Genomic DNA, 8,662 nt, shown 5'->3' on the forward strand with positions numbered 1-8,662 from the left:
GAGCATACCAGGGTCCCTTTAAAACTGTCAAAGGCACATAGTTCCTGTTCGCCCTTAGAGACCAACTGATATCAAATTGTTTACGCAGATACCAAAGTTGATACATAGTTTTTACCATTGACACACAACACACATTTAAAAAAAAATACCCCTTAAATCAATATTAATATTCAAAACACAACCAATAGCCCGTGTTTTCTAAAGACAAACTATCATCTCCAGTATTTTCTAAAGCGTTTCATTGCAAATGTCTTTTGTCTTGGGTAATGTCTTGTGGTAAAACATTTACTTTCCCTATTGTGGATTTTAAGTCAGCTAACTTAATGATACAAAAAAAGAAACCTAGCTACTTTCCTCTCTGTTGCCCCCCAGCATCCCAGCAAATGGATGCCATGGCGTCCAGTGTGTAGACATACAGTACATGAAGTGAATTATGTATCATCTCATTTCAAGCATGAGCTCATCAAGCAACAAAACAAGAAAAAGTGCTACCAGAGTTGGGAATTAACTGAAGGAAAGACTCAAGTAGTCTGGGCTTTATTATTCTTGACGGGTGAAATTGTGCATTTAAATTGTTTTGTACACAAGCACATGTGCTACACAACGCGGGCCGCCTCACACACATACACATACCTGGATGAAATAATGGGTTGGCATGATGCTTCCTTTCATTTGTTTTTAATGTATATTGTCGGTCATTGTGCCGGGGCAGCACAGCGGAGGCCCAGATTGAGAAACAAATAGAAAACAGAAGCCAGTTGTGTGCGGAGCGCCTCAGGGTGTTATTCATTTCCTCTTAACTTTCCCATTTTTTCACTCTCCCTGTCTCTGTGGTGGCGGTGTGCAGAGAACGACAGCCACAAAATGGTGTTAGCTCCCAAATGAAATCTTGGGCACAAACACCACAGAGCAGGCTGCCTGCTGGCCGCCGCTGGATGCTTTGCCCTTGAGAAACAAATCCAGACACAAAACATTTTGTTAGCTCTCTGGACAGCCTCCAATAAAGCCGCACACCTCTTGCATTGCTGAAAAAACTCACAGACTTTATCTATCTGACAGGAACACATCTGTTTTCAAATTAAAATAACAGAAGAAAGAAGAATAAACAAAAGTACTTAAGCACTTGTCTGTTCTTGTTTCACTTCAATGCTTTAGTTGTTTTCTTTTTGGGAATAACCACTTTAAGGCTTTCCTAACGGACTTAGTTTTCTTATCACATGCTTCAACACAATACTGCAGCTTTATATAGGCCCTGTAGGCTGGAAAAGCGGCTCTAAATGGTTTATTGTTCCCTTCTTCTTAATACCAACTGATTGGCAAAAAGCCTGCCGTCATACAGATTGCGAGAACGACACTCATTTTGGACATTCTCTCATCAAAGGTCTTCATGGTGTTGTACACACAAGAAGTGAAAAACATGCCTTAAGAAAGAAATCCAAACCCTGCTTTCTTTCACAGCTCAGCACACGCAGTCTATCGTTTCAGATTCTGTTTTTCTGTTTTGTTGCAATGATGTATGGCACCAGAACCCCAACATTTCATTGTTGAAATGGTGTCTCAGATGCTATACTGTGATCCAACAAGTACTTTATTTTAAGCTAACCGAGCCATACGTAACCCATCGCTCTTCCAGGCCACATATTCAAGCTCCTCCTGGGTATCGTTCATCTGCTTCCTATCAGACTTTAGGACTCCAGTGGCAAAATACAATTTCTTCAGCATGTTCTGGGTCATCCCTGGGGTCTGCGCTTAGTTTGTTCAGAAGAAGGTGTTAAAAAACCTTCTTCTTTTCACTACTTAAGAAAGACAACATGATATGCTGTTTTCTTTTTACAAGAAAAAAAAGCAGAACTGCATTTTAACACTATAACCTTCCTTTTCTGGTTTGTGTTAAGGATTTTTTCAAGAAGACAATATGTGCTATTCTGCAGCACCACTGGTTGATGATCAGCATTAAATGAAACTTAGCTGGAGTCAATTCAGGAATAATTGTAATCCCCTCACTAATTCTGTGAGGTTTTGTCAAGGTATCCATCAGCAAGAATTGCTGTCAAACTTTTAAAATGTTCCTTTCTAAAGGATGCTGCTGTCAATTGCCATTTCATGTCTTCAGCTCCATCAGTGTCCAGTTTCCACCAAGGCATATTCCTTCTTCTCTAACTTCTTCACATTTTCTAAACTTTACTTTTCGGTAAGGAGTTGAAGCCAGGTGATAAGTGTCGTTTGGTTGAACATTTCCAAGGAGGTGATAAAAAAGCAATCCACCAGCCCTTCTTTTCCGTACTCAGGATTTACACTCATGAAACACATGGTATCTAAATAACAAAACATTGATATATCACTCATATATTATTATTTTCATGTCATCAGTAATTTAAAGTAAACCCATGGTGATCTGAGTTAACTGTATTTTATTTGCACTGGGTGTCACTGTTGCATCACATCTGAATCCTCCTGTTCCACACTGCTTTCCGAAGCTCCAGTAGCAACACGTATCACAGGACTCCCTGAACATATCTGCGAAGTCCTCCAATGGAACACATCCCACATGAAACCAGAGACACAGAAACCAATCTGCCACAACACTGCTGGCTATGTGCGCTGCATGTCTTCCAATTCATCAAAATTAATTTCAATATTTCAATCCGTCACACATGCTGCAGAGCCTTGCAGTGCTGGGACTATGTGCAGCCGGCTGAGAAAAAAGTACTATTAAAGAATGTTACAGTAAAATTGACTTTCACAATTCTGATACTGTGCGTGTGCATTTCAATATTTCATTTCAGCTGCACAAAGGTTCATCGAATGTCCAGGCACACAGCCGTGAATGACAAGCACCAGTGCATTTGCATTGATGCCTAAGCCCCACAGGATATCCTTTCCACACAAATCCATCTGAAGCTGAATCACTGTAAAGTGCAATTTGTAAAGTGACAAAGTAAAAAATAAAACAAGAACATTTGGCCCTCCTTAACTCACCAAGATTCACTCTGTTAAGGAGCAGTGGAGTTGACCAACAAACAATACAATACACTGTTCTATACAATGTAATTCATTTATTGGCATCTTTAGGTAGAAAGACTGAAGCTGTGTCATTCACCACTTCTTCAAAGAGGACTTCATCATGTGGCAGACACAAAGTACTGGCACACTGCTTATCTTTTTATTGACCTGTTTTTGTTCTGCCTGTGTATGCATTATAGTATTTGGCTCTTGGTAAGGGACCAACATTTGCACCCAATTGTGCTTTTTACAGTTCACCATGGGATAATAATAGTCAACAAAAATGAGAACTGCGTAATGAACCTCACAGTAATGTATCATGAATTACTTAAGAGACAGACCTCTACTTCGGGAAGGCTGCTGACATCTTTTGTTGGTGATAATGAAAAGAAACAAGATGAAGCAGAATAAGCAGTATAATTCTATATCAAACCTTTTGTGGCAACATTACATGACATTATAACTTGTTCTTAACCTTTCGTTATTATATAGTTGACAAGGTTTCGGGAGCATTTTAGGGTAAACTGTCTTTCCCAAGGACACTCCAACATGTTGTCTATTTACTAAATTACACATATGTTACTCTGAGCAATACTTTTACCTTAAGTCAATAAACCAATGGAGAGTATGAAGGGCCATAGTATAAAGCTGTCACTGAAACACACTTTAATGGCATTGATTAAGTGTCAGCAGGTATTACTCAATCCAAATGTAATAAAAGGCCTGAACAAATCTGATAGAAAAAATAAGCAAAAATCAGCTGAAAGAAGTTACCTTTTAGCTTGGAAAATACATTTTTGAAGGTTGTTGCGGCAGAAAGTCATGTGGTAATGTTAAATGATGGGCCCCCTTCAGCAAATCAGAGTTGAATAATCTTGGTGGTCATAAACCGTGGTCGTGAATCGGTCAATCGGTAACTCAGAACTAGCTCTTTGAAGATGATCTATAAAGTCTTTAAATGATTGAATTCTGAACTGAATTTCACTGCATTGACAGCTTTGTTAGCGTTGCAGCTGTACCTCCGTTGTCACTTGAATGAGCGCCAAAGTCAGCTCATGTTTCTCACAGTTGCCGTGGGGAAAGTCACCTGATACCCAGCGACGCTCGAGATTAGGGGCTCTCTGGTCATAAAACGGCCCATAAACACAGAAACAATCAAGGGAGGAACAGGCGTGGGGTGTGTGTGTGTGTGTGTGTGTGTGTGTGTGTGTGTGTGTGTGTGTGTGTGTGTGTGTGTGTGTGTGTGGTCAGAGAATGTTTGTATGCCTGTGTGAAGGCCAGGTGGAGCATAATTGCCCACCTCCCAGCCTGAAATTCACTAAAGCTTAACGTTAACTCTGTGCTGAGCCAGACCTTCTTTATTAACAAGGAACATTGCACCTCTATCCAGTTAATGAAATATTGATTTGGAAATTGTATTGTAAGGCGACGTAAGGCTTTTAAAGTGCTTAGCGCCTTTGCTCAGAGCCAACTTCATCAATTATTATTTTTTAATGGTATTATTTGAATAGGTTCCTAAAGCAGAAAGCTGTTTTCCCCGGGTTTGGCGAGCACTGTGTCCGTGATTAGCGTCATATTCGGTTCAGAGGGAAGTAGGGGCCCGAATGGCTGTTTTTTTAGCGAAAGATGTTGGCATCAAACTGAGTTTCATAATGACGACAGTGGGACAGAGCTGATTTAATGATGTCTTTGTTCCTATTCCAGTCAAGCTGTTAAAAAAAGAAAAAAAGAAAAAAAAGGGAGTTAGTAACATTTCCAAATGTAGTTCACAATCAGCGGGTCAGTATAATGCGATTGTGTGTCTCTGGTGTCCACGCTGAGCCAATTCGGAAAACCTCATGAATCAAATACGTCAAAATTTTGCATGTGTCTGCACTGTAGTATCCATCTGTACAGTACAGATAAGAAACTAATCCAAATCAAATGGAAACCACTTGATGCCTGAATTTGGTTATTTTGATATCTGTGTTGAACAGCAGCCTTTGTGAACCTCATGACTCAAACTGAGAGATAAAACTAAATGTCACTGCAAGAGATAAAAAGCCAAAAATTATTACAACAAAACAAACATAGTGCTTCAGTACTGCACTAAAAAAGGTTATTTTCACATCCATAGTACTAGAGTAGTGGTAGAAGTAGACACGTGTCACAAATGTGTCACAAACTACAGTATATAGGTGGTTACATACCACACAAATGTTAAATGGCCCTTTAAATAGAACAAAATGCTTCAACTGAGCTGTCAGCAGATGAAAACAGGCATATACCCACCTTGATGATCACCTGCATAAATAAATTGAGTGTTTATGTTTTAATCCACAAATATATTTGGGGGATTTAACCAGTTTTGTGGACCTGAACTGTGAGGATGCCTGTTGTATACTGATACTCCGAACCATCAAACCAAGACCTTAATACATGTGTAAAAGTATTAAACATGTAAAATAAAACTTGGATATTTGATTGTTTGAGTATTGCACCATTAAGTGATTGAATTTTCACAGACAGTGTAGCATACACATCGTATTGAAATCAAACACAACGAAACACCTATATGTAAACTATTGAATCTAAAAATATATCTTGGAAAGCAGAAATGATATCAGTAATCATAGAAATGTGTAAAAACATCAGTTGTTCGATCTAGTCATACATTGGGTGAGTTATGTTTTTTAAAATATGCTGGGCCTCTGTTAGGAACATGTTAGCAAATCATTGCCAATTACACATGCAACACAAAGAACCATTAGCTGGTATATTGAGTCATGTTTCTGGCGACCTAACACATGTAGGCCCAGTATTTAGAATCTACCCCTTGGGGAAAACATCTGACTAGCAGCCTAATGCTCAACATTGTTTGCCAGCTAATCACTAACTGTCTCCTTAATGTCAGCCAAAACCGATTCTGAATGGATGTAGGACACACCCTCATAATCTTTCCACACAATGACATAATGCATTATGTAGAAACTGAAATATTGTTAAATGCTGAATTGGGTTTTGTTTTTTTTATTTCTCTTTGGTTTAGAGTCACCAACGGCCTAATAAAGTCTCTTTCATTCACAATTTTTTTTGCTGAATTTAGCTTTGTATACATGACCAAAGGAGGCGAATGGGCAGTTTTCCATGCATTGGCTGAGCTTTAGTGACTCTGGGCACTATTGTGTGGATTAGCAGGAGGTCATCATGGTTTATTACACAAAGTCCATCAGACAGCACTACGGACAGCACCTCTAACACTTCACTCGGCTCAACCACTGCTTCACTCGATTAAAATGCACAACTCTGTTCACACTGCAGTACACTTAGCCTTTGTTTTCACTTCATGCCCCAGCAGCCCTCCACCATTTATTTTCCATTGCAATAAAAGCTTTAACCAGATTTTGTTCACACAGAGCAATTCATTTATTCATTGACACACAATATACAAAAGACAGGATCAAAAACTGAAAAAAACATTTCGGCATTGAATACTTATTGATGCGATACTAGAGGGAAAACTTCTCAATTACAGCAACACAAGAACTCAAACATTTTCTATGGGTGATGTTCAGTCTTTGGGCATCTGTTCCAAGAATTTAAAGCTGTTAAGTGTACATTTTTCAAATGCAAAACAGTGTACTCATTTGAGTACTTGTTGAACTTCTTCATGCTGGATCACTCAGTTGACATTTAAGGCTCCATGTATTGATAGCCCCGCTGCAGGATTCATGTCTCTATATTTTACCTTCTTATCACTGGACTTATAACTTCACATCTTCATACTGATTTATATCAAATTTAATATTCTATTTTTGCACACAACATATTAATAATATCACACTTTTATAATGTGTTAGCTGTAATTTAGCCCTTCAATAGTGTTTTATTTGTCAGATAGTTGACATATTTTCTCGTCATGGTCGACTTTTCTATTTTCACTCTTTTAGTTCTGGTTTATCTTCTATTCTGAGGTGTTCATATTATATAATTATTTTTTTTCCTACTCTTTTTTGTTCCTAATTATGTGCAATACTTTGTTTGACGTGCTGCGGCACAATTTTGGATTAATAACGTGTATGTTATCTTATTGTATTATCTTATCAGTGTTTTTGAAAAGCTGTATCATGTTCCTGGAGTTTGATATCCACAAAAAAGCAAATGATCAACAACTTAACTGCATAGTAAAGATGAACACTCACCACAAGCAAGATAAATTATTGTTAGAAATAAAACATAAATAAAGCTAACCTGAGGCATAGGCTGTTCTTCTGTGTTCAAGCATGATGGTATATGCTGTATTAATGGCTTCAATAGCTTTCACCTGTGTTATAGTATTTAGGAATATAATATAATTACCTATCCTTTTTTATTTAGAATGCTGATGCATAATGTCTTACAGTCCAAAGCATTAGTATGTATTGACGAAGGACACCATGTTTAATATGTCTGAGACAAACTTCCAGTCTTCCTCCTTTTATTCCTAATTTCAGTATAATAAAAATCAAAAGGAAAATCTATCACGTTAGGTTATAATATAGTGTATTTGGAACTGTTAAGACTGAAAATGAGGATCTAACTTCTGAAAGATACATCTGATAAAAATGTCCATTAACACAGCTGGAGATTGTTCAGTTTTGCAGATTTTCTCCATCCAGATTCAGATCCATCCGAATGTGCGTACTTTTACCACTTCTGCTGTCATTGTGGGTGGTGAGAGAATAAGTGTTCCCCTACAGGACCACCACTCATCGACTGGATGTAAACAAGGGCCTGATGCAGGACCAGATGTTGTTGTGTTGCTGCCACAGAGTCACTCACATTTTCATTAATCATTATCCCAACACTTCTCCTCCACCCTTCTTAAATAATCGAACACATGAGCTGCCTTGTCTGCCACTGTGCCCACTACAAATGCGTCGCCTGGCCCGCGGTTCATCAAAGTCCCACATCATGAAACAGCCCGAGCCGCTGATCTCCTTCTAATTTAATGATAACTATCACCTGTTCGCAAAGCACAGCGAGACACTCTAGATGGTGTGTGAGTAATTGGCCTGTGCCTTTTGCTTGATTAATTTGATTGCTAGATTTTTCACTGTCCCCTCTCTGGTGATTGCTCTGGCACTACAGGTGCTAGGTTTCATTAATTACGTCCTTAATTGGTTTGGAAATGTTGCCGGCAAGTTTATTTTGGGGGAAGGTTGCTTCTTTGCTATCGGCAAAACATCTCAGCATGTTTGTCCCACTTAAAAAGATAAATTAACCTCATCTTTTCAGCAGATTGTGTTGAATATTCCAGGAGGTATCGATACTCAAGGACAACCAGCTGCTGGGAATGTTGGATGGAAGATGAAGAAGTCTGGAAGCTATTACGCATCCTTGCCCACTTTTGTCCTCCGCATGTATTATCTAAACACTGAAATCTCAGAATGACAGAAAGTTGACTGCAACTTGAGCATGTCCCAGAGGTAACATACTTTTAGGTTCATCTTGTAGCATTTCTTTGTACAGATGTATCCTGAAGCAATGATGATGCTAAAGATGCAATTAAATTTTACATCTGGGAACCCAACATACATTTTTAATTTTCAGATGCAAAAAAAGGATAACATTTAAATATCCATGTCACTCCAATTCCATGTTCTGTTTTTCTGGTCTTCTGGGTTCAAAACACAATATA

This window comes from Eleginops maclovinus, chromosome 11 (assembly GCF_036324505.1).
Source record: "Eleginops maclovinus isolate JMC-PN-2008 ecotype Puerto Natales chromosome 11, JC_Emac_rtc_rv5, whole genome shotgun sequence".
Taxonomy (NCBI): Eukaryota; Metazoa; Chordata; class Actinopteri; order Perciformes; family Eleginopidae; genus Eleginops; species Eleginops maclovinus.